Source organism: Ambystoma mexicanum, chromosome 1p (genome assembly GCF_040938575.1).
Source record: "Ambystoma mexicanum isolate Mex_15411 chromosome 1p, UKY_AmexF1_1, whole genome shotgun sequence".
NCBI lineage: Eukaryota > Metazoa > Chordata > Amphibia > Caudata > Ambystomatidae > Ambystoma > Ambystoma mexicanum.
The window spans coordinates 769,072,312-769,100,069 of record NC_090921.1 but is presented as its reverse complement, the minus strand read 5'-3'; the positions used below and the strand labels follow the sequence as shown (position 1 = coordinate 769,100,069).

At 45.0% G+C, this 27,758-nt stretch overlaps 1 protein-coding gene across 1 annotated transcript in view; it reads right to left on the bottom strand.

Annotated features, from left to right (window-relative positions):
* LOC138580545 (mothers against decapentaplegic homolog 4-like) overlaps positions 1-27,758 on the bottom strand; it is an 880,676-nt gene that overhangs the window by 675,477 nt on the left and 177,441 nt on the right. The gene's annotated exons all lie outside the window — the stretch shown is intronic.

The window sequence follows — 27,758 nt, the reverse complement described above, 5'->3', positions numbered from 1 at the left end:
CGAAGTCTTTACAAGAAAGACTTTGCACACGGAGATTTATATGAGACTATTTAATTAATTCTCAAATTCTACATTAACTTTGCAAGTTTAAACAAGCAGCGGCAATGCCAACAGTTTAGGATTTTGTCAACTGGCTATTGATGGTAGCAGGTGCAAAATGGTATGAGTACCTGGGCATCTAATAACAATGCCTTGCAAATGCCTAATACTTATACACAAGGCAAAACCGGTGGCTTTGCCAATGCTAGTGTTCCACAGGACTTCGGTGAAGACAGGCATAGTCCTTAAAAAGCGAGTGACTGAAGGGGTGTGTTTACAACTCCAATTAAGTCATTTACTCGTGGAAGACTGCTTTTTAAATGTATTTTGTATTAATGTTACATGGTTATACAATAAAATTTAACATTAACATATAAAGAAAAAGCAATACAAATAGAAGCAAAACAAAATCAACATGCCATCAATAAATAAGACAAATATTTAAGTTCAACAAACGCACAAAAAAGATTACCCAAGCACGTAAAAAAATATTTAGAGTACAATTTTTCGAAAGCACAGTACAATTTCCAATGCGCAAATACCGTTTCTAAAGTGCTATACAATTACAGAAACAGTGCAATACAGTTTCTAGAGTTCAATGCCGTTCCTTAAAGTGCAATACAGTTTCGTTAAGTGCATAAAGGTTGGATGGCTCCAATTGCAATCAATTTATAAAAACAACTATGGCCAGTACTGTTGAAGTTGTCCTACCAGTCAGACAACAGTGCCAGACAATCTCCTCATCGCCCAAATTAAATACATTTAAAAGCCTCTTAAAATAACATGATCTTTTTTACCATTCACAGCTTCACAAGATGATACAAGATGTTTTAAGGTCTCGAGTTGTTTTTCCTCCTTACAAAATTGACAAAGTGCATGCTCTGCCCGCATCGTGCCATATCGAACCAAAAGTTCTCTGGTCAATATCAGATCCCACCTAAATCGCGAGAAACAGCTTCTGGTTTTCCAATAAGGGTATATGGCAAGATGTGGGGCAAGAACACCAGATTTTCTATGCTTGCCACTCAAATGATTCAGCGATTCATATGTATGCATTCCTTCTACAGTTGCTACCCAATCAGCTCTGAATAGGGCCAGCTTCACTTTCCCTGGGTTCAAAGCCAAATCACAATCTGCTAGTCCAATTTCCCAGAGTAAACCAACGCAAAACATGGTAAACTCCTTTACATATCTGTCCCCCTTCATATATAAAATGGTCTGTAGATCCGAAAATAAAGATTCCTTTTTTGGGCATAACATTTTATAATAGAAAGATAAAAATCTTATGGCTGCCAAACGCACACAACCTGGAACCCTAAGGGCTTTTCTCCATATCAATCTGTCTAAAATTGATTAAAAAATCTAAAACCAAGGGAGCCAGAATTGCAATACCATATACAATTTTCAAAACTATCTTCCCCTCATATAACCTCACTACGGGCACCATTGAGAATTTTCAATACTTTGCGTCAACTCTATACAGCTGGTTCGTAAGTGCAACGGCACACGTTTTTTTACCATTCCTTATTGTAGCACTTCTGAGGCTTTGGAGCAATTGGAAATCTTAAATACAAAAAAACAATCTACCTGCTTAATCATATTAGAACCAACATGCCAGCAGCATTTGGAGATTTTCTTCCTAGTGGTACAGTGCAAGACTTTCGTTTTATCAGGATTTACTTTCAGGCAATGGGAAGTTGCAAAATCGGAAAAGGCGTCAAATCAGGCGTTGTAATACAAGCTGTGTACAATCAAATATGAGAAAGTCGTCCACATAAGCCATTGACACAGGTTTCAGATTGTAAATTTTTGGTGTGGCAAATGCAACCGGGCATACAAAAATCACCTATATCGGACATATAGGGGGTCATTACAACCCAGGCGCTAATTGCGCCAACTTTACCACCATGGTGTAAACTAAGTTTACACCATGGTGGATGGCGGATTTACCGCCCCATTCCAAGGTGAGTGGGGCGGTAAATCCCCATTTCCCATTTTCCCTTCCCCATTCCCATTTTTGCCCCATAGGCAGGTTAGCGCCATGGATTTTAACGGCTGCTAAAAGCAGCCGTTAAAATCGGAATAGGCGTTAAGGGTTAACGACGGCGTTAACCCTTAACGCCTGGGTCGTAATGAGGCCCATAGAGATTGAACAGGCAGGGTGCCAAAACGCAACCCTGTCCGAATACTCTAAATGTTAGATTTTACGGGAGAAAGTTCCACTCTGATCTAACCTAATTTGCACATTGGACTCCACATACAACCTAATGATTAGACGCAAAAGTCCTTCACAGATCCCCCATTTTCTTTGTTTTGCCCACAATAGTCACTGATCGACTGCATCAAATGCGGCCGAAAGGTCGATGGTTGCCAAAAAGACAATCATATTTTTTGAACCAAGCTTGACTCATTATGCTCTTCAAAATGAATCCATTTAAAGAGGTTCCTAGGTGTTTTCCGAAAGCCTGTCTGCCGTTTCTGCATCCGGTATACCAGTCCTCTAGATGCTCCAACAGCAAAGCCGCAAAGACCGTGTTGTCGGCATCTAGTATGGCAAAAGGTCGATAATTTCTCAGATCTTGTGGTGAGCCTTTTTTATATATTGGCAACATTATGGGCAGTTGAGCAGAATTTTGGAACCTATAAGAGTCTGCAATACATTTAAATAGTATAAGCAGAATTACCGCCCAAGTCCCTGGGTTTCCCTTGAACAGAACATTCGATAATTTGTTCGCCCCGGGGGCCCTAGAAGTACTGATGTTCTTAATTACTTCTTCGATCTGATCACAATTTATGGGCAATTTGCAGTCATCATCAGGCAAAACTACTTCATTGGGCTCACTTACAACTTGTCCCACTGGGAGTGCAAATATATTTTTGTAGTGAGTTACTCAATCCTGCTCAGATACAGGGTTCAAATGGCAAACTTGCTGGACATTCTCCAGATCATTAATTTCCAGAAGACAAGTTTTTGTTTTGCAGGGTCTCAAGCATGTATTCTGCATCCCGCTGACATCTTAGAGCACAGTTTCCATGCAGCCAAATTTTGTAGGCCTGCTTCACTTTTTTGATGTTACAGCACATTTTTAATGTGACAAATTCTCAACACTGATAATAGCTCTATCTTGTGTTCTCATTTCCTTTTTTTCTCTGTGATCTTTCACTCGCGTATTACTTGTCAGAAAACTATAGTGATGGGGTTCCAATGCCCTAGTACCGGAAACATTTACCCTTAAACCACAAGAAGGAGTCTATGAACCATTATATTTTGATGTTTCAATTCCAAATTCAGCAATCAAGGTACTATGATCACTGAATTCTGACAGACTTATATGAAGAGATTTACATTTCTCAAAAATACCTCCACTAACAAAAATGTAGTCGTGTTGATCGGGAGGTACCATTGGTCCAAGTAAAATTGCTTGGAATGTCGCAGACTATGGAGCCATTCAACCTAACAAGGCCAATGCCACCCAGATTTTATTTGCCACATAGACCCATAATATTCTTTCCCAGAAATGTTTTGGAATAATCCCGCACAGCATCTGGACGCATGCATGTAGCATTTATGTCACCAGAATTTGATCTCCCACACATTTGGCAAGCCAATCGTTCGCACACATCAAAATGTGATTGATAAACACGCTTAAATTACAAACACCAGCATGCCAATAGACATTGAAAATCAAAATATCTAAATCACACTCTGCTTAAAACCTGATATGGATTGCCAAGATATATATATGGAGGTCTTCCATGACCCGACAGAACAGGTTCGAGCCATCATTAAATCGCTCTTAGATGAAGCTGAGCACAATGAGTGGATCACCCATAAACCCAAAGTCGTTCTTACTAAATTGCATCCATCGATGCTGATAATATATATTTTACCCAAAATCCACAAGTGCTTGAGTGAACCACCGAGGAGACTAATAATAGCCGCCACTGGAAGCTTATTAGAACCATTGGCGCAATATGTAGATAAGGTTGTCCAACCACTGATCCAATCATCCAGAACATATATAAAAGATACTACAGATTTCTTACTAAAAATCAAAGAAATCCAGTTTGATGAGGAACATAACATCCTATTTACAATGGGTGTGTGTAGTATGTATACAAATATAACACACACAGCTGGCTTAGAAGCCATGGAATGGCTCCTAATATCTACAGAGAATTGCACTGCTATTAAGAGTTTTGTAATACGCCTGTTAAAACTAGTAGTGTCAAATAATAGTAACCGATTCAAGGACAGTTTTATCATTCACATTTTGGGTACTTCAATGGGTGCTGCAATGGTGCCCAGCTACGCAAACACCTATATGGCTTATTTTGAAGAGGAGGTCATCCTGAACAGCATGAGATGTAAGGGTCATCTGAAGTGTTTATGCAGACTTATCACAGATGTTTTTGGAGTCTGCAGAGGTAAACCTGACTTTTTGCAACCATGTTTTGAATTCATGAATCATTTGGCTTCAAGAATTCAATTCACAACCAAGTACAGTATCAGTAAAATTCAGTTTCTGGACGTAGAGGTGTATGAGAATGGAAGATTGGAAATAGCAATCTGCAACAAACCAACTTATAGAAACAGCTTTCTACTTGCTTCAAGTTTCCATCCAAGACAAACAATTGAAAGTATACCGTATAGTCAGTTCTTGCAGTACAAGAGGATTATCTCTGAAGAGAGTTTACTATGAAAACAGCAAATTTGCATATGAAATTCACAGAAAGAGATTACCCTGAAGCAAAAATATCAGCAGCTATAGAAAAAGCTACAAAAGTGTGACGAGAGATGTAGCATTGAAACCCACACAAAACCTTCCACAGAAAAGCTGGCAGATGTAACTACTTACTCTCCACAAAGTAAAAAAATCAAGAGAATAGTGGAAAAGAAATGGGATTTTTTGAAAATAGACCCTACTCTTGCTCAGTTATTTGAACAACCTCCAACCTTTGCATACAGGAAGAGCAAGTCTCTGAGAGACTATTTGATTCGGGCAGAATATATTGCACACAAACCACATGAAACACCCTTCAAAGGCACACTATCATGCAACAACTGCCAGCATTGCCATAATGTCATAAAAGTTAATTACACCAATCATCCGTATAGTGGAAGAAAAGACACACAACTACGTGTGACTCCACTAATGTCATCTACGGCATTAGATGTCCTTGTGGCATCTTTTATGTCGGTTTAACAATGTGAAAGATTAAAATGAGGTGGACGGAACATAAATCGAACATTTGAATGCACCAGACCCACTCACCAGTAGCGCAACATTTTGGGCCAGCACAACACACTATAGCCCAGATGAGGTTTATAATTCTAGAACAAGTTGGGTCCTCCAAGGGAGGGGGGGATCTGAACATGCTACTTCATCAAAAAGAGATGTTTTGGATAGAGCGCCAAGAAGCTTTAAGTCCAAAGAGGGATGAATCTGGAATTTGATTTGACATGTTTCCTGTGAAATGTACAAAGCAAGAATGGTGTTTATCTAATGTGTTGGAAACGTAAAATGACAAATAACATCATTAATTGCAAATACCTGCGACAACATGTTAATGGAATCGAGTATTCAAATAACAACCTGTTTATTCTAATGGGTAAGTGTTGTTAACAACAGGTGGTGTAATAACATTGATGAGTTGGCAGGAGATGTTGTAATGTTGTCTGTGAACAAGCGAACATTAACAAAAATGGCAATTCCTACAGTAGTTTGTGTTAGAATGATATGAGAGCACCCCTATATTATTACATTTCTTAAGGCATACTGATATTTAATCACATTGATTTTGGTATTGCTGATACCACAATATCAAAATATAACATTAAAGTATGACACTATAGTTGGATAGATGATTTGACATACATCAAATGTGGCTGCTGATAGGCCACTCTGTACGACTCTTACTTCTGAAATAGTAGCTTGATATGTGGCTGATGTGTTGCTTGATTGCAGATTCCATAAGTGTATGCAATATTATAATGAAGAAAAATTCAATCCCCGTCAGCATTATGGTGGATATACTTAGGACGCGTTATGCGTAGTGGGAATTATGTAGAGTTACTTTTGTGTGATCGCGACTTTGTCTCATTTAAAGATGACAGTGCAAAGGCTAAGTATATGTAACACTGTGAGGAAGATAATTCAATTCCCGTGAGCATCATAATGAATATACTCAGGACGCGCCATGCGTAGTGGGAATAATGCAGAGCTACTTATTGTTTGCCTGAGACTTTGTTACATTTAAAGATGGCCGCCGCAATAGTGCAAAGGCTTATTTTCATTGAAATAATGATGCAGGACGTCACACGCGGCGTGAACGTCACGTGATAAATGTCCAACAGTACTTAAAGTGGATACAGGACGTGAGGCTGTTTCTACAGCTGTCCCCGCATTCCCGTATCACGCATTTTGTTCTTAAAGGTAAGGTAATTGAGAAAAAGTGTTCTGCATACTTTAGAGAATGTGTGTATAGTGAGATGTTATTGATTTAACAGAAGGCTAACAATGGGGTATATTTATTTATACCCACAGAACAAATTACTGTGGTGCAACTGTGTTGAGAGTGACCAAATCTTTGTTGTGAAAGCCACCATCTACAAGTAAGTGGGAATTGTATTTGGGTGCAATCTAGTGGCAATTGAATTTGCTGAAGTCTGTAGTGATACCTTGTTTTTGATATCTGGATGGTTCGGTATTTTGTTCACAGCAATTGATGTTGGAAACTGTCATGTACCAATCCCAGGATAGGTACACCCCCACCTGTATTTAAAAAGGATACAAGTCGAAGGTCAGACCTCAAAAAGGATACGTGATGAAGATATCCAGTTCTGTAGATATCTGAGCCCAGGAGCTGAGGTTCTACTACGGAGAGACTTGATCAATAGCAGACCTTCCAATTGATAAAACCCTCTGTCTGATAATTGTTACAGGCAGAGCGAGTGATCAATGGAAAGGGCAAGGAACAGGAGTAATCACCAAGCTGTGAGAAAACAAAAACACTGAGTATGATGTGGGAAAAGTTCAAACCCTAAATACCCCCTTTTAAACCCACACTAACCTGTTGGAGTGGTCCAGATAGCCTCTACGTATAACTCCAAGTAATCCAATGGAAAACAACATCAAGGAAGGGAAGGTTAGTAAGAGATATAACCCGAACGGCACGAGGGTCGCGCTAGTGTCGGGTTGGTGCACTCCAGGATAGCGTCCCAAATGTCCTGTGCACTATAGGTTTAGCAAAATAAATCCAAATTGGAATAATCTAATCCTCCCTTGGTTACTAGTTTACTAACTGAGTAGAAGTCCAATGCCCTTGAAGAAATTAATCCAATACCAAAATATATTAGGCACAACCCCAATACTGCTTGAGGAATAATGCCAAAAAGGGTAACAAATAATCAGCATAACTCATGCACAACCCCAATACTGCTTGAGGGAACTGCTGAAGCAGAAAACCAGAAAACCAATAATGTGCAGCTACTGATATGGCTCTGTTCCAAACTGATGAACAACAACGACCACGAGCAGTTAAGCCGACCACAGACAGCTTACTTGGTGATTCTGGTTGGAATAGACGCGGATGCACATTCGCGGGAAAAGCAGCGCACAGAACACTGCCGGGAACGACGTGAGAGGAACGTCTAGCTGGAGCTGGAAACAGAAATAGCTGGATTTCAGCGTGTCCAATTCCACGAATGGTAGAAGGAAGACCGTAAGGGCAAATACAAAGGACAATGGGCCTCATTACACGGTAGGCGGTGAGGGTTTACCGGTACCGGTATTTTACCGGTACCGGTAAATCCTTACCGCCTTACTACGAGGTCCCTTTGCGGGTTGGGGAATTTAACGCCTGCTTTTTGCAGGCGTTAAAAATCCAACCCGCAAAGGGACCAGGGAGCTTATTATGGTACCGCAATTTGCGGTACCGTAATTAGCACCTTCCCCAATCCCATTATGCCCTATGGGGCAAAAATGGGAATAGGGAAGGGCAATGGAGGAAGGAGGAATTACTGCCTTCCCAACCTTGGAATAGGGCGGTAATTCCCCTTTCCTCCAAGGCGGTACCAGTAAATTACCGGCATGAACCATGGCGCTATTAGCGCCATGGTTTACCGCCTACCGTGTAATGAGGCCCAATGACTCATACGAGCCGAGGCTTCAGTGACTAGCCGAGCGAAACAACAATCAGAAGCAGTGATCAGCTGTAGCTGAACACCTAAATACGTGCTACGAGATCATATGATCGGAACCTGAATCACGTGACTTTAGCGGCGTATACACAGCTGATGCCGCCGCCTACCAGGAAGTGCGTTGAAGAGATGCCAGCGGGTATAGAACGCTTTAGTCGTTCTATGTGCTACGCGCCTAGTTTGTTGACAGGTATGTGCTGGGGCTGCATGGACATCAGTACGAATGGGCACATATGTGACGGAAACAGACTGGAGAGGAGGAAAGTCAGTCTGATTGAATTGATGGTTTGTTAATTGGACATTAATGAATATGTGGTTGTGGAGATCTTGACTGTACAGTCTATATCTGCTTGTTTACAGGTCTCCAATTGGTGTTTTCTGATAGCACAGGAGTACACAGGCCAGTGGATGGAACTCGTTGGCACACTCTGGTTATATTTCTGTAATAAGGCTATCAGTCTAAATCCTATCCCTTTCTATTTATTAGATTGTTTAGTAAAGATAACAAGCCTACCTGAAGTAGAGCCTGGGTGTCCCGAAACGTGCAGTGCATATGGGAGCACTTCAATGGAAAAACCATTTGTAATGATGATGAATTGTTCTTATACATAACAGAATTTTTGTCTTAGCAGACAAATGTATTGTTAAAAAGTGTTAATCAACAATGGATCAGTAGTTGTTGATTATTTAGAAATTAATATTACGTCCTTTTTTCTTCTTTATTATGAAAATATGTTTCCGTATGATGATACTTGAGTAAGTGCTTATTGCTATTTGTGAACAAAAGAAAAATATTGAATTTGCTCTTTATTTTCTTTGTATTTCAAGAATACTTTTTTCTGTATTAAATATTTGCGTACAAATGCGAGTATTATTCCTCAAAGGAGTAACTGGGTAACTTGTCAAGTGTTTAATGAGCTATATACCAGGGGTTGCCAAGTTGCCAGAACTAACGTTTATACCTTCTACAATGCATACAGATCTACTAGATTTCACAAGTGTTAGTAGACTGCAGAAAGTTCGACCCTGAACACCCTTTTTTGCAGCCTGAAAGTGGGAAGCATAATCATCCAATACAGGAGCTTTCATGAGCCAGGTTTCCTATAAAGATATTATGAGGTGCATTTTTAGGATTCGGCCAACAGCAGGGTTGGTGAGCAAATGAATGCGACCATGAGAATTGCAGTAAAGGAATGTTAAAGGTTGGCAGTTAACATTAGGGTATTTGGATAACCTGCCCTTGATTCCTTGTGCACAGGGCTCCAGCTATCCAAGACCAATCCCTTGTTTGTTCAACCAGAATAAAGTCACACTTTGAGGCCTGGATCAGATGTTCATGTACCCTAGCAGGGTCAATACAAACCATAATTTAATTTGGCATGAGCGGGTCTTGATTTCTGTCGTGCTATCAACCCTGATTATAACCCTTATCTGAATAAGGTGTTTTATTCATTACGACATCATATAACAACCTGGACATGAAATAAATAACTACACAATCTGTTGTAAAATGATCTATTAATGTCACAAGAAGCTATTTCTGTTAGGTTCGGAGTCGAATTTAAGAGACTTAGTACATTTGAGCGATTCAATACTACATGTTTGTTTTCTATCAATACACTTTTCTAGTAGCACCCTAAAAACACGATCATTACCTTGACTTTTACTGGTCGTTATCGACCTTCAAGGCCCTTAGTTCTAGTCATTACAGGACCAACTTGTAAGCGATTCTCTGGGATTGCATTTAGATGATGCCTACCCTTCGAACCATTCAAAACAGTAGATTTGAATATGATCCTTCATTACCCCACCCACTTCCCATGTATTACTCACATTTTGTCTGATGTTGCTCTTCATGGCATTTCCGTGAGCTACCGGTGCTACCTGGCACAAACCTTGGGTGTGTCCCTTACTAAATTTAAATGGACAAGAAAGGGGTTACTGCACTGAATTTGGGGGGCAATGTCCTTGTCACTTGAAGCTCCAGCCTGATGCATATTTACTGGTAATGATACCATGCAAGAGATCCTAGCTTGAGGCAACAGAATTTCCAACAATAGGCAAATCAACTTGAGGGGCAGGCATGACAGGAATGTTTTTATCAGCTATCATAGTGGGAATTTGTGGAGGTATTAGAAAAGGAACTGTGCGCAATGATTCAATTACTTCGACCTCCAATGGAGTTCTTAGAAGGCCATTCGTTCTTTGTGTAGCGTCTTTAGTAATTTGAATTAATACTTTATTCTTTGCACCCGCTGCCGGATTATGAACAATTCGTGTCAGACAAATGTGGTGATCCTTATTGGGCTCCACAACGTTCTCTGATGTTGCTACATATTTTCGTTGATTAAAGGGAAAATCTTTTACATTACTGTGAGCTTTGATGTTTTTGAACTTAAAATGAAGGGATTCTAACATAATAAAATGAATCTTAGTTAATGTCTTAATCCCATCATAAAGGGAACAGAGTAGACAGAGAACGTGATTGATCTCCTTCAAGATATCCTCTTGACTGGCATACTGCCAATTGTCCATATTGTGAGAAATACTTTTTGGTGTCTCCCTAGCTAGTCCCCAGGGATCTGTCATCCAGGTGGCCAGGACACAGGCATCACTACTGGATCCTGTTCCTGGGGGTGGACCAGTGAGGGAGGATCCCCTGGATGAGGAATCCTTGGAGAGTGGGAGTGGGACACCGACAGGGGGGACGCGGTATCCCCTTTTTTCAACACCTTTTCCCAATCCTACCATGTAGGACATTCAAAACCACTGCCCCCCAGGACCCTTTTCCGACACAAACACTTTCCCACGACACACAAAAGAACAGACTAACACTAGAGCTGTTTACCTTACTTGTCCCAATACAAGGGTCAGGCAATTGATCAGAATCTCGCACACCTGACAGCCCTTTCCCTTCCCCATAGGGATAAAAGGTGGAGCAAGAGAGCACAGTACGAGCAAGGCAGACCGCACAACAGCTATTTAGATCCTGCAGTTCAAGAGCAGGAGAAAGGTGGAAAATATCGAGAGGCTGACAAGGAGAGACACGACCTTCCCTTTTCGACGTAAACCAGCGAAACCTCCGCAGAGGGAATCGGAAGACCGAGGACAATAGCCCAAGTGTGCTGCAACAGAATTCAAGGGTACACGGAGCATGTCGACACTGATAAGCGAGAGCGACGGAGACTCCTGCTTCTCTGGTACCGGCCTTAACTCCAGTTACGAGGATAGCCAAGCAGTTCATCACAGCCGTTGAGTTGAGGGAAGAACCGATAAGAGCCGGGCTGTGGTGAATGACTGTCACAAAGTGACAACTTGAACCAAGTGCAAAGAACTGTAAAAGTGTTAAAGGGGATACCAGTGGCAGAGGGAACCGGCACCACTTGGGTGCTAACTCCAGAGACTCTGGTCGATCCCCGTCTGAGTGAAACTACAGATGCCAGAAGGCCGAAGGAGAGCCGTCAAGTTAGGTCAAAGTGGTCATACAGGAGGTCAAGCAAAATCCCTGTACAGTCGAAAGCCTTTGACCTAAGAACTGTGGAGAAAGCAAGGGATGTGAATCCCGCAAACATTAAGAGCAACAGTAAATGTGAAGTTGGCAAAAGTGAACCCGGACGAGGGATACTGACGAATAGGGGGCAAAATCTAAAGTCCCATGAACCAGTGTGTTGACAAAAGTGAACCCAGCCGAGGGATGTCCACTGGAACTGTTTAAAAGGACATTATGATTGGTGAATAAAGGACAAGCCATAGTGAACCCGGAGGAGGGAGACAAAGTAAAAAGGGGTCAGCGCCCAGAAGAGGGGAAACTTTCATTTTTGTTGAAGGAACTTTTGTTTTGTTATTGAATATGTCAGGCCCCGAAGGCAAGAGACTTTTAAGAGAAACAAGACTTTGCCATCGACGGCCCTGATAGCTGCAAGGGGAGCTGTTGTCTCGTGCTTGGGAAGCTCAAGAGTGTACTGTGCTCCAAGATCCCACTTTACCCCGTGCTCAAAATGTGGCGACGGGAGAACCAAGCTACCGCATCCTGACATATTATTTGAGAACACTGCTTTCTTTCCTTGAAAGCTATCCCCCACCCTTTTTGTATTAGCTGTAATGTTTAGCAATAGGTTTCTTTATATAGGCTCTTTTTATTTGACACAACGCCACTAGGACTGCCTTATTTTCATTTGATGGTGGACGCTTGCTCCCATCTTAGATTTAGGTTTAAATTAGGCGTGTTTCCAACATGCATACAGTTTAATAAACACCCTTGAACTTTGATCACTTGTGTCTGTCTTTACTGTTACCACCATACATTCCTTACAATATGCTGTAGCATTGTCGTAAGTCTCCTCAGGGGCACTTCGCCAGTGTGGATGAATAAGATGAGGTTGGACATTCATTATTTGAAGGAGCCATTGCAGATAAATCAGGCAGGCTGTCTATGACACATGAAATATTGCCAAATCTGCTAGCAGGGCTTGATTATATATTAGCTGCACTAACGGCCAGTCCCTCAGCAATATCAGTTTGATGGGGTTCATTCAAGATCAAGGGATGAATATAGTCTTCATGGCTGGATAATGGAGCCAACGGGATTGTAGATGGTGCAGCATGGAAAAACGCTGTTATCTTTCCCTGCTCTGTGGAAGCCATCAATCTTTTTCGATGACTGACGTAAAGGGAGGCGTGGGGAGAGGCATCCCCATTTGAACTGGGAGTCACAGTAGTGCCAAAAGGGTCCTTTCCCGGTGACAGAGGCAGAGGGAGACTAATGGCTAATAACATTTCTTGGTCAGTGATTGGGGGTAGATTTGAAGCGGGTAACAGGGCCATCTTACTACTGCTTCTCAGATAGTACACATTTGGAAGAAAAACTGCAGCTCAGGTTAAATCATGGCTCAATGCGGTTTCAGAAAATGTTTCAGAAGATGTTCACTAAGTTCTACAATGGTACAAATACACTTCATAATGTCGAGAAACAGCTCACCTTGTTCGAATTCCCCCGGACAGTAGCTTCAGGGAGGAAAGAAGCGCTGCAGCAGGTGGTTGGTGATGGAGACTCCAAACTTAAAAACCGCGGAACCGCAGAACTGAAAAACTGTAGAGACTTTGCACACGACTTTGCATGTGCTTTCGCACATGCCTAAGGGTTATATTCTGCCCAGTTGTGGTGAACCGATTGCCGAACACGACGAGCCCCTCAAAGCTCGCAAGTATAGGGAATAGATTCTTGGCAACGTCGCTTTCAACAGTAACTATATTGTGATAATCCCCACACTATGCACACAACTTTGCGCCAAGACTGCTTTGTGAACACACTGGCAGGCACTTTGAGTGCAAAGTTTGATAGTAAGACTTGATTAAAGCAAGCTCAGAGAGTTCCCATGAGGAGGTGTTTTGGGTGGGGAGGAGCAGGAACTGTGTGGGAATAGCCAAAGGGATTAGCATGGCCATGGAAAGTCATTGTGTGAGTAAATAACCAAACACCTACGAGCTTTGTGTCCCTATTCTCATGCCATTTCTCCATATCAGTATTCGAATGCAATAGTTTTGGCTTATAGGTGGTGATAAACCTATTAGCCCAAACTGTAAATGAGCTATATTGACTCTGCTGAGTCCTTCCCTTCCACTCCAGCTGCGATACCAAATCCTGGGTGCAAAGCAGAACTAGGGAGAGCCCACCTGATGCTCAACATCCAAAAGCCCATTTAAAAATTCTGGTGTCATATTAAGACCAGTAACCCAACTGCTCTACATCACTAGGTACTGCAAGGCCACAAGTAAAACCCTCGAAACAATTCCTTGACCAATATATTACAGAATTGTGGTAATTGAGCAGCAGTGCCCCACATATTGACAACATAGGAAAACAAATACAGGAGGGGTTACTGCCAAGGACCTAGAACAGGCCCTAAAGAAGCACTACAACATGTACTGGAGAGCTGAATAAGGACAGCAGAACAAGCTAGAATGCCTCAGGTTATCAAGGGCAAGACCTTAAACATGCAATTTAACTAATTACCTGATGTTTGTAAAAAAAAAGAAAAGAAAAACATGAGCCCACTAAATTGAGATCGAGTGATCACAATCCGGGAACAGATATTGGCTGAGACAGCTCAAACAAGAAGCTCAGGGAGGCCTCAATCTGTCAGCAATGTGAACTGGGAGAAATAGAAAATGAGAAATACTTTTTCCTGCACTTCCCTGCATGCAAAGACACTACCTTGCATGCAAAGACAACAGAGACACCTATTTCCTCACATTTCGAGAGAATAGGAAAGTTGTTGGAAGTAAAATTTGACAAGAACAGCTCTGCTTCATCCTTGGGAAAAAGGCCACAAACAGCAGAGAGAACAACAAAATATGTGAATGCATGTCACCAGAGAAGACACAGTAGATACCATAATATGGACTTGGAAAAAAGCTGAAACCAAAATTATCACTACTGAACAGAATGTAACATGTGTGTATCCCATACATTTAGTTTGGCAATATTTGTCTAACTTGTCTTGCCAATAAAGTACCATGTGTTGTATCACCCTGCCATGTATGGGAGAAAAACACACTTTCTCACAGCTTTGCATTCCCATGTGGCCTACTCTACACCTCTGCAACCTCTTTCTTTCCACGTTCTGGGTTAGCATTTTTGCTTTTTCACTAAGAGGTTCTCCTTGGTCTTAGGTATTCATGTCTTGATGTGCATTATTTTCCAAGCCGAGTCTCTTCTCATTGTGAGTACTTTCAACAAGCCTTTATTAATGACTGAACTCAGTTTCTTTGTTTCTGTTGTGATCCTGGTTTCTAAGTATAGAAGCTTATCCTCACAACTTTCAATTTCTTTCACTCATTGATTGTTATGGGTTTCCAGGAATGTTCAGTTTGCGTCCTTCTAAACATCATATTCCACATGATGAAACTTTTAGGTAGTAGAATGGTTTACCTCCTTCCTGTTTGACAAAACACACTTCATCTCTATACTCCCTATCGATCAAAACCCATCCCAGTCAAATACACATTCTTCCTTATCTCCCCTCCTCTTTAACCTGTATGTTGAATCACTCACACAGATTCTTAGCAGACAACATCCACTTTCACCAATGAGCAGATGACACACACACGTATACTTCCAAATCTACGACCCTCAGAAATCCACACATTTAAAAACTCTCCCTCTACCCACTTCCTAAAACCAAACCCATCCAAAACAGAATACCTCCTCATCTGTCCCCAGACACAAACCAAACATCAGCCCCTGTATCAAAGATCTTAACATGACAACCCACACACATCCCCCTCCTCACCAGTGAAGTACATAAGCTTCACCATAAACCCCAACCTATCCTACAGACACCACAAAGTTGTCATCACCAAAACATTAAACCTACAGCTATTCTTTTGCTTTTAACTGATGCTGCATTGTACATAAGCCCACCCATCTCACAACCCTGAAACACACCACCCACGCAAACATCAGACAGGCCAACCAATATCTTCTACACATTCCTCTTTGGAAGCTAACCTGCACACAACAACAAGCCTTCACCCAGTGGGCACCCAAAAACAAGCCTTCACCCAATAGGCACGCAGAGCCTCCAACACGCTCCCATCTCACATCCGCACTGCACCTTACATCATCACCGTTTGCAAAAGCCTCAAAATGTATCCCTTTCCAAACACTAATCCAGCCAGACCACCTGCTCTGCTACACTTCGTCTATCCAAAATGTATCTATCCTGTTCTAAAAACGTTGTAACTTCTTTTTTCACTTCCTCCCTTTTAACTTTGTAAGGTGCTCTGAGACCTTCTGGGTAGGGTCGGCGCTATATAAAAGTTTAAATAAAATAAAACAATTCTGTATTTGGTGGGTGCACAGAAGTGAGTCTGTGACTGTTTATCCTTGTGTGCTTTGTGAGAAACTTGAAGGTGTCTCCTAGCTAGTCCCTGGGGATCTGTCATCCAGGTGGCCAGGACACAGCCAATCGCTATTGGATACAGTTCCCGGGGGTGGAGCAGTGGTGGAGGATCACCTGCATGGGGGGGTCCTTGGGAAGTGAGATTGGGACACCGACGAGCGTGACACGTGTTTCCCCCTCCTTTCAACACCTCATTCCCATCCTACGACGTGGGATATTCCGAGGCACAGCCTCCCCCCCTTTTCCGACAGTTTCATACAACATGGAAGACAACGGATTAACACCAAAGACGTTTACCTGACGTGTCCCAATAAAACGGTCAGGAAAAGTCAGGCAATTTATCAGAATCACACCCACCTGACAGTCCTTTCCCTTCCCCACAAGGATAAAAGGTGGAGCACCAGAGTACAACACGAGCAAGGCACATCGCACGACGTGAGAGCTAACTCAGCACAGCAGTTTAAGAGGTGGAGAAAGACGGCCCAAACCGAGAGGGTGACACAATGAGAAGTGACCTTGCCTTTTCCAACCAAGGCCTGTGAAACCTCTGCAGATGGAAACCTAAGACCGCATACAATAGCCAACGTGTGTTGCAGAAGATGTCCACGGTACATGAGTGTCCATGGTACATGAGACCCTCCTCCGCTGATAACCAAGCCGGGCAAAGACGCTGGTCTCTGTGGTAGCAACCCTGACTCGAAGAGGAAGAAAGGCAAGCAGATCACTACAGCCGGTCAGTCGAGGGGAGTATCGATAAGAAACCAAACTAGGTTGAAGAATAAATAGCCACTGGCTAATTTGAACTTTTGAGAAGTTGAAAGACACTATTGAAAAGAGGGGGAAAACCAGCAAGAGAAAAGGCCAGCACCACGTGGGTGCTCACTTGGGAAACTCTGACGATTACCCGTTTGTTGAAACTACGAGAACCAGAAGGCCTTGCAAGAAGGTGAAAAGGGGGTCAAAGTGTTCATACAGAGGTCTTGCAAAATCCTCTGTACCGTTGAAAGTCTTTGACCGAAAGATGATTGAGAAGCGAAGGGAAATGATTCTCGCTTTGGTGAAATGAGCACATGACCAGTGTGTTGTAAAAGTAGACGAGAGTGAACCCGGAAGAGGGAAGCCGACAATCAGGAACGAAGCCTGTTTAAAAAGACATTAAGACTTGTGAATGTAACAGGTGTTGGAAGACAAGGGGAAGGGAATTGTTCCCCTTGTCAAGTGGGTCTGAGTCCAGTTGAGGGAGATCCAGGGGTGAAAAGTCATCACCCAAAGTTCATTGAGAAAGGAACTGTTCAATTGATTGCTTGAATACTATACGTGAGGGGTCGGCGCCCGGAAGAGGGGCACCCAGGAGTGAAGCCATCACCCAACGTGAACTGTGGAAAGGAACTTTTTGTTTGTGTTTATTTGTTGGATACATCAGGCCTCGAGGGCAAGAGGCTTTTTTAATGAAAAGAGACTTTACCATTGAAGAACCTGATAGCTGGAACGGAATTGTCGGCTCGTGCTGAGAAAGCTCGAGTGTGTGTGCTGTGCTCCAAGGTCCCACCTTATCCTGTGCTGAAAATGTCGGGAAGGGAGACCCCTGGCAATCACATCCTGATTTATGATTTGAGAACACTTCTTTCTTTATTGAAACCCTATCCCACACTCTTTCTATATTTAGTTGTAAGGACTAGGAAATAGGTTTTTCTTAGTACAGGCCCTTTTATTTGACACAACGCCACTAGGACTGCCTTATGTTTCCTTTGATGGTCGACGCTGGCTCCAGATTTAGGTTAGGCTTTTTCCACCCTGCATTAATTGTTCAAAAAACACCCTTGAACTGTGATATATGATATGATATGGTATTTATAACATGCCTACACACAAGTGTTTCAAGGCGCAACGAGGCAAGGGAGGGGAAACAGAGGGAAGACAGAGATAACGACCCTACTAGGCCAGGTGACATTGAGATCGCGCGGGGGAGAGGGGTTTGGGAGGGGGCAGTGCAGTACATAGGATAACAGGAAAGATAAATAAGACAATTAATAAGGACAATAAATAAATAAATAGAAGTGCAGCCAGCTGGTGGCAAGTTCAAGGGTAGGGGCAGACATCAGGTGTCAAGTGCTAGTAGGGCCTGTAGGGATAAAGAAACAGTTTGAGTGCAAGGGTTGCCAGGGGGCAGTGCAGGTATGCAACTGGTGCGGAGGGGACCTGGGCCCGAGATCATAAGGTAGCCAGGTAACCAGTGCAGTTTCAGATTCAGCCAGGAGATCACTTGTGTCTGTCTTTACTGTTGTCACCTTGAGTTCCTTACAGCTTGTTGTATTTTTACCAAGTCCCCTACTATGTACTGGTGTTATTATTATAGATCTCTTTCGCTTCTTCTTAGGTTCCTGTAGTCATTGTTTGAATTCCTTTTAAGTAGGTACGGTGGGTCCAGTCCAGCCAAGGACCCATGTCTGGGTCTGTGCTGTCCTGGATATCCTCCCTCTAATCAAGACAAATTGAGAAACTCCCCTAACTGTCTTCAGAGATTTGCAATGAGCAGGCACAACATTGAGGACTGATTGCTTGAAATCCACATGGCTGCTTGTAGTGTATTCTTTATACATTTGTTCATGTGCTCCACTTGCCCATTTACTTGAGGGTGGTAAAGAGTCCCTTTATGGGTAGAATTCCTTGTTGTTTTAAGTAGTTGTGCATTTCTTTCAATATGAACTGCACACCATTATCACTTAACATTTGGGACGGTGCACCATCCCTTCTACCCACTTCTCTGAAAAATTCAACGGCTGTGGAGGTTGCAATTGTTTCCATGGATTTTAGCTCCATCCATTTGGATGCATATTCGGCGATCACTATGGCAAATCCCAGGTCACCGACCATATATTACATCAGCGCGATGAAGTCAGTTTCCACTTCACCAACACTTCACCTTCCCATGCTACGTTGTATTACAGCCCTTCTCACTCTCGTGGCAGTCTTGACAGTGTTCACTTATGCAATCCACATCCTGATCCATGCTTTGCACCAATAGCTTTCTCTTAATCTTCTTTTTGTTAATGTTTTCCCCAGGTGATCTTCATGGGCTAGTCCAGTTACCATAGCTTGTGCTGAAACAAATACTCTCCCTCTAGACCATTTCGCTCCTCTGTCACCAACTCTTTGTGTGTGAAGCATTTGCTAAACAGAGGGCAGGGAGCCACTCACTTTCCTCTGCGGGCTCCCCCTTTGGAATAGCCCCCCCACCTTTCTGCTCCTTGAGCAGGATCTTCTCAAATTCCTCAAATTTCGGAAGCTCCTTAAGACTTTCCTCTTTTCCTTCTCCTACCCCCCTGGTCCCCTCTGCTAATCCCACAGTTGCTGAATCAGCATCCTTGGCCCTTATGCAGCCTCAGGGCCTTGACCTTCCACACCAATTCTTCCCAGCTTCCGTCTATCCGCAGCACTATGCATCTACACACCCTCCACTCTGGAGGCTTGCACTTCATCCTCCTGCGGCCCAGGCCGTGTAGCACCCAACAGTCCTAGCACTTAGCCTATGGCTCACCCACAACTTCGGACTCCCCAGCACTTGCCCCCTCTTCCCTCTCCTTTCTGCACTTGCACGTTCTGAATACTCACAAGGCATAGTAGTTTAGCCACTCTCCCTCTTCCCCCTCTGCTCTTAAATATTGTGTTGTAATGTATTTCCCACCCTCGCTCTCTCCCTGCCCTGTGGGCCGCTTTAAAACAGTATTTTCTTATTGTATAAGTGCCTAACAAGCAAACAATAAATAAATAAATCATCTTGTTGGATATCAACACTTTACACAAGGTTTGCAGGGTCAGGGATACTTTTCTCTTGGCTGTCCAACCTTTATTCACAAAACCAATTACTGCTGACAGAGTCTTGTCAGCTCTAAGCTGTCATACGCGTATATCTTGGGTAATAGCCAAGTGTTTCTGTACACTAAAATCGTGTATGCTGGCAACAACACTCTCTCCTTCAAGAGCCCGTTTGCTTTTAATGCTATCGAGAGGTAGTCTTCATAGCAGTCCACATGAGTGTTTTGCCATCCCAGAACGTATTTGATTGTGTAATTGAACAGTTACATCTTTAAGGCCAATTGGACCCAACTTGAGTGTTAGGTTACGCAAATTTGGTGGTACTAGGATGTTGACCAAGGATTTATGATCCGTATGAATGCAGAAATGCCTGTCTGCTAGATATGTACGAAAGTGAGCTGCAGCCCATGTGCAGGACAGCATTTCTCTCTTAATGACAAAGTAATGTTTTGCAAAACCTGTGAGTGAAAGGCACAAATGTAATGGTTCTTGTAAATTGCCCAGTTATTTCGCATTGGAGTGGCTTCTACCCTGTAGGCGCTTGCATCCACTGATACTACTGTGTGTGGTTCTTGTATGAAGGGGTGTGGCCAGGGCAAATTTACTGTTGCTTTTCTACCTTATTGAAGGATTCTTCTCAGTTGCAAGATCATTCATAGCCTGCTCTTTTGCAAAGTAGCACCCTCATATGCTCTGTGGGTGTGGAGAAGTTGCTGAAAGATTTCGCTCAATACTCTGCTATTCCATAAATGATTTGAGTTGGTCTCGTCAATAGTTTGCAGAACTTCTGCTATGCTTTTCACTAGACTGTTTTTGGATGTACATCTTCCCTCAACACTGAGCATCTTGGGTAGTCAAACTGCATTCTTGAGGAACAAACATTTGCCTTTGTGGAGTCGCAGAGCACTATTTTACAATTATGTTAGAAATGTATCGACTGGTGTGTTGTGATCCTTTTCGGTTTGCCATACATTGGAATGTCATCTTAAAAGTATTTAACTCACGATATTCCTTTCAATGTGATCGTCACCTAACAGGCAGAATACAATCTGAATGGCATGTGGGGTGATGAACGTTGTGAGGCGTTTAAATGTCAATTCTGATATGCTGGCAAAGGAAAGTAGTCGCAGATGACCTCACGATTCAGGCGGATGATGTCAGTGAACAGCCTGAGTTTCTGTGTGTTAGCTTTCATCGTGACCACAATTGGACTGAGCCTATAAGTGGGTTTCCCCAGTTTTATCACATCTTCCTTGACCAAGTCTAGCAGGACTGCTTCCAGCTCTGTCCTTGCAGTCTGTGAAAATGTACTCACTTTTTTCTTAATGGGATTGGATTTTTCTTTAGCCAAATCTTGTGGGAGTAATCCTTGAGAGTCCCTATCACTGGGCTAAAAATATGGCTTTGTGGACTTCTAAAACGCCAACTAGTTCTGCTGCATGGATTGTCAGGACTTGCTCAACTGCATTAAGGTCTAGCTTTAGCTCTAAACCTTGCTTGATGAGGCCATTCGAGCACTGAATTACCTCGTTTCGCTAAGTAGGCTCTGCCATGCTTTGACTACCCCTTGAATGCAATATTGCACTACACATACACCATAAGTGTGATGGTCTGTCGTCGAAGTTAAACTGACATTTCCTTGTCTTGTGTAGGTGCCAAATGGCCAGTTCTTTGTAGGTGTCCACTGATACAATGGTAAAGCCAGCACCTGCATCAGGCAACATCTACACCTTTGCTCTTCCCAAGAACACTTTGAACATTGTTTTTTATTTTGAAAATTGAATTTCATTAAGACCAACAAATGCAAAAAGGTTACATTGCATTACAGTTGATGAACATTGCAAGTGCTTGATCTAGATTTTGCATATACCCCCCTTTCCATCGCCCTCCCTTTCCCACCCCTCCCCCTCCCCACACTTGACAACCCATAAGAGATAGAGAAGAAGCAAGGAAAACAAATAATAAGAGGCTAGCAGGCAGCTTAACATTTACCACAGGACATGCTCCACTCAGGAGTTGGCATTCAGCTTTGTTCTGTTTTATTACACATTGGGCAATACCTCAGGTTGGTATGTGATGTGGTACGCTCCGCTGGGGTGAGAAGCGACGTTACTGTTAGGCATTAGGGCGCTAGTTTACTCTGATCCCAGAACTCCAAAAAAGGGAGCAACAACATGTCTATATGTGAGTGTGATTCCATCAGTGCAGCAGTGAGGCTGTCCATGTCATACATCTCTTTAGCCTTGCACATGCATTCTTTTTATGTCAGCAGCATGCTACCCTTCCATTTTATGGTCAAACACACTTGGGCTGCTAGAAGTAAGTTCCTCGGCAAATGGGGGAGGACTAGGTATTTTTCTTCAACTAGCTCTACCCCGAACAGCACTAGGAGAGGGGTCATGGTCCTCCTGATCCCCTCTATGTCGTAAATCCAACCCAGGACTTCTTCCCAATAAATGTGGACGCTGGTGCAGCCCCACCATTGATGCCAATAGACACCAATCTGTGTGCACCCCCACCGACAGTGGGGGCTTATCCCCGGGTACATCTTTGCCAATCGCTGAGGAGTGCGGTGCCATTGCATAAGCAGCCTACAGTTGTGCATCTTGTATTGAACTGCGATTGTGAAGTTTCAAACAGCCCTGAATATTGCGGTCCATCCCTCAAGATCTCTCTCCCACTGCATGTCCCTTTCCCACCTAGCTTGTATATGTGGCGTTGGTAGTCTCGGGAGGATAGCTCAGCGGCACCGTGCTCGCCTTGGAAGCAAGACGGCACAGAGCAGCACAGGTTCGATCCTTGGCTCTGCGCTTAGAAACCTCTAGGTATTAAGCATGTTATAAATAACCTATCATATCATATCATATGCCCCCTTTCCAATAAAGCGCTGTAAAGCTTTGCGACTAACCCCTTAGAGCCCACGTGCTTGTAGAGTACACTTTCAAATGGAGTGAGATGCCTCTGAGGTTGGGATTTCCACCGTGGGACTGTGAGAGCCCCCTTCAATTGCAAGTATAGCAAGGGTTGGATCTGTAGGCCTTGTTGAGCACTTTTTAACTCTTCTTTAGTCAGGAAGACCCCGTCTTTGCACATTTGTCCCACTCTGACAAAACCCTGTTCATATTGCGGTTGGTCTATTATGAGATCCCTAATTGGGGGCACCCAAATGCAAGGGGGAGGGTCATGTGGTGACCCCGCTCATGTCTGCTTTCCTTTTCCAGAGGGCCCACAACACCGCCAGGATCGGGTGCTCACGCACTGTGCGCGTTAGTGACTTCTGGGGGACCCAGAGCCATTCACCCAGCGGGACTGGGGCTAAGTAACCGTTTTCTAAATGGACCCATTGCATACTTTCCGATTCCTGTAGGCGGTCTAACAATAGCCGAAGTTGGCCCGCTCTGTAATACTCATACATATCTGGGTATGCCATGCCTCCCTTACTTTCTGGGAGAATCATTGTTTTATAGGCAATACGAGGCCTCTTCCCTTCCCATAAAAAGGCCAGCAAAGCGTGCTTGACCTCTGCATGGAAAGATTCTGGGAGTATTACTGGGAGAGACTGGAACAGGAAGAGAAGCCGTGGTAGCATGTTCATTTTAATTGTCGTGAATCTCCCAGCCAAGAGAGTTTAAGCTTTGACCATGCATTCCAAGATGGCGGCGGATCTGTGAGGTCGCGCTTCCCGGAGCTCCCGCACAGCCTAGGATCATTCGCACGAAGAAGCGCTGTTGAATCTGTAGGTGCCCTCCCCTCGAATTGGTCGGTGTGGGGGAAGCTCCGGCTGGATCGCAGGAGGCAAGACGAGCCGGGAGAAGGCTGCAGGGGCTGCCGCGCAACCTCGGCAGCGGCCACTTCGTTCTGTGTGGGAGGGGAGAGCCCCGGGCTTGGCCGCCTGCGCGGGGAGAGGTGATCGTGGTGCCGGGAGGTGTGGCCCAGGTCGCGGTGGTGGGCAAAGGAGTCACCGCGATCCCCCGGGGGACCCCGGATCTCGGTCACCCAGGACGCCGAGACAGCCGAGGAGCCAGACCCGAGGCGCGGGTACTGAGCGGAGGAGCACGACGCCCCCTGCGCTGGTGGAGGAGGGGGCCGGAGACCCAGTGCGCCCGACCCAGTGAGGAGGCCCGGCTGGGTGACGCCGGGGTGAGAGCGCCACCGGCCCGGGGGGACGCTCTCCAACATAGAAGAGGACCCGCAGCCGTGTGGAGACCGCGGCGCGTTGGTCGGGCGCCAGGCATAGCGGTCCTGAAGCACGCTCGAGGAGAGGAACACGCATCCCGCAGCTGGAGGCGGGGGTCGGTCCCCAGCTCGGCGGTCTCTGGGCGGTACGCTCAAGTAAGTGGTGGAGGGTTGAGGGGGGGCCGAGGTAGTCGGAATATATTGAAGGCAGGCCCCCCCTCCCTGTGCCCCCCCATTGAACTTGTGACAGTTGGGTCTGTTGGGCCTGTGGTTTGGAGATTCCTTGAGGGTGCGCACCCCCCCCGGCAGAGCGGAGACCTGACAGGGGCCTTGGAGGCCGGGCCCAGCCGCCCCCCCACCATCATTTCCACAAGTTCTGTACCCCGGCGGTGGGACCCCGTCGGAGGGCCGGCTTCAGAAGGTTCAGCCGGGCCCCCCCAAACTTATCTTGCGTTGGTGATGGGCACGCCGGACCAGGCGGCCCGGACATTAGGGGGCCTCGGGCCCGGTGGCGGGTAGATTGGTGCCCGGCCCCAATTCGGAAAATTAGAGGAGTGCTCAGCCCACTTGGGAGACCCCTAACCCGGGCGGTATGTCTAGAAGCAAATCCAAACACACCCCCACCTCTGCTAAAATGCGAACAAGCATCAGGAGGGTTCTCTGACCCAGATTCGGGCCAGAGAGCTTGGTGACCAGAGACCCAAGGAGCCTGGAGACGGGTCATACCCGGCCGCCTCGGCCTCCACTCGGGATCCACAGGACCTGTCGGTCACTCAGGCCCAACTTCGCTCCCTGCTTAGGGAAATCGTGGAAAAAAACACAGATGCAGGCCAGAAGCAGATGGATGCGTTAAGAGAGGACCTGGCAGAGGGCCTCCAGGAAATAAAAAGAGACCTCAACAAAATAGAAGAGAGGGTCGACACCAATGAGAGGGCCCTACAGGAGTTGGCGGAGGACTCACGAATGGCGGACTCCCTCTTGGAGACCCTCGCGACAGCAACTCACAACCTTGAATTGCGCGCAGAAGACCTGGAAAATAGATCCAGGAGGTCTAATATACAGATTAAATCCCTGCCAGAAACTGTCTTAGATCAAGATCTGGCTGACACAATGAAATCAATTGTTGGAGCCCTCTTGAACCCTGATCAAAGCGATGATATTAAGTTCGACAGGGTCCATCGTGTGGGACTGAGGCGTCAGGAATCGGGAGCGCGTCCAAGAGATGTACTGGTGGCATTCCATAGTTACACCCAAAAAGAGAGCATCCTTCAGGCAGCCAGGAAGGCGGGACAGATAACCCACAACGGCTCAGAAATCCAGCTCTATCAGGACCTATCCCAAGCTACTCTGATTAGGAGACGGCGCATGGCTCCGGTCTTGGCTCATCTTAGAGAAAAGCAAGTGCGCTATAGGTGGCTCCACCCATTTGCTCTTAGCTTCCAGTGGCAGGGGAAGCAACAGAGAATCACGACCTGCGACCAAGGACTGGCTCTATTAGGCCTCGAAGACACCCCACCTATGACAGGACCCACCCAGTCTGGGAGGGCACTACCACGGAAACCTTGGGAATGGTCGGAGGTGGGCCCTAAGAAATCAAAGAGGGAGCGCAAGCAATTTAGGTTTAATTCTCTGACCAAGGCCCAGACTCCGTACCAGGAGAATCACAATGGGGAGAGGGGGTCACAAGGGAAATATCAACCCTGGGGATGGCACACATAGATCTAAGGTTAACGTGCAAATCAAATCTTTAATAGGCGATTGCCTACACATCTGCGGGATGCATTGGGAGGGAGGGTCCCGACATCTTGGAATGGGAAGGGGAGTTCCTGCATTTTCAGAGGGGGGTGTTCTAGGTTTGTTATTGAGTTTGGCTCTCGTAATGTTGTCACGAGGGGGGCTTGGTGCCAGTTGGACTCGCCTAGACGGGGGGAAGAGATCCAAGGTCTTAGTTGGGAGCGGGCTCGTAGTGCCCTGCGGGCGGACTGCACACACTGAGGAGGGTTTGACGTGGGGATCAGCGGGCATAAAGGTGTCAATCAGGCATCACGTCATCTTTCCTTATGGCCAACTCCGAGGTCCTTAGAGTGCTTTCATTAAATGTGAACGGCCTTAATTCCCCGGTTAAGAGGAAGAAGGTGGAGAGGTTCCTTGGGTGGGAACATCCTCATGTTGTGGCTATGCAGGAGACACACGTGCACACTAGGGACACCCACAGGAAGAGATTCCGCGGGTATTCACGTGTAGTACAGGCGACTGACACCAGTAAGAAAGGGGGAGTCCTAATAGCCTTGAGGGATGGCTTGGACCTGACAATTGAGAACACACAGAAGGACATCTAGCGGTGATACTTCAGGGACAGGGGGAAGTCCTCACGGTAGCAACTCTATATGCACCAAATCAAGCCCAGAACCCCTTCATACAAAATACACTAACCCGCTTAGGGAAATTTGCAAAGGCAAATATCCTCTTGTTAGGAGACTTTAATTTAGCCTGGGACCCCGCCAGAGACAGGATATCCGCCTCATGGGGAGCACAGAGGGGACCTTCCGGGGACCTGGTTAAGAAAATGGATGAGCTAGCCTTGGTAGATGCCTGGCGAGAGCTATATGGTGATGCTCCGGGGTACACATTCTACTCACATGCCCACAGGTCACACTCACGAATAGACTATGCCTGGGTTTCAAAGCAGATGTTGGGTAGAAAGGTAGATCTGGATTTAGGGGCAATTGCTCTGGGAGATCACGCCCCACTTACCAACCCCATATCCAGGCCAATGGGGCCCCCGGGCATTTGGAAGTGGAGATATCCAACCTCGCTGTTTAGGGACCCAGTCCTGGTCAAAGAGATAGAAGAGGGAATTCTGGACTTCACTAATCACAATAACTGGGAGGACACGTCTCCCCAAAATTGGTGGGACGCCCTCAAAGCCACTGTAAGGGGAAAGATCATAGCAACCAAGGCTAGAAGGGAACGGGAGCTGAGACTGGAGGAGTTAAAATTGGAATCCAGGCATAAAGAGATCATGTCTCGTATGGGCAGCAGGATGACAGCAGCCATTAAGAGGGAATATAGGGCGGTGAGAGGTCAGTTAAACTTTATACAGACAAGGGCCGCTGAGCGTAACCTCCTGGCTATGCGACAAAGGTTCTACATTAGAGGCAATAAGGCCGACAGGTTGCTGGCCAGGAGATTAAGGAAGGAGGCTGGAGATAGGACGATCTTGAAAATAAAGGGGCAGTCGGGGGTCCTCCTTACTAACAATTCGGACGTTGAAGGGGAATTTTGCAAATTTTATTCGGACCTTTATAGATCAGATGACCCTGCTTCTGCGGAACAAGAGTTGTATCTCTCTAGGGTGGGAAGCAGTAGCCTCTCTCAAGAGGAGAGGGATGAGCTTGACCGGCAGATCACTACGGACAAGGTTAGGAGGGTGATCAACACCTTGCCGTCGGGTAAAGCCCCGGGCCCAGACGGGTTTGTAGCCGAATTCTATACGACGCACAAGGAAACTTTGGGGCCCTATCCTCACCAAGCTTTTCAACTGTGTAGGGTCAATAGGTGTGCTTCCCAGCTCGATGAATGAAGCCAAAGTCGTCTTAATACATAAGAAGGGTAAAGAC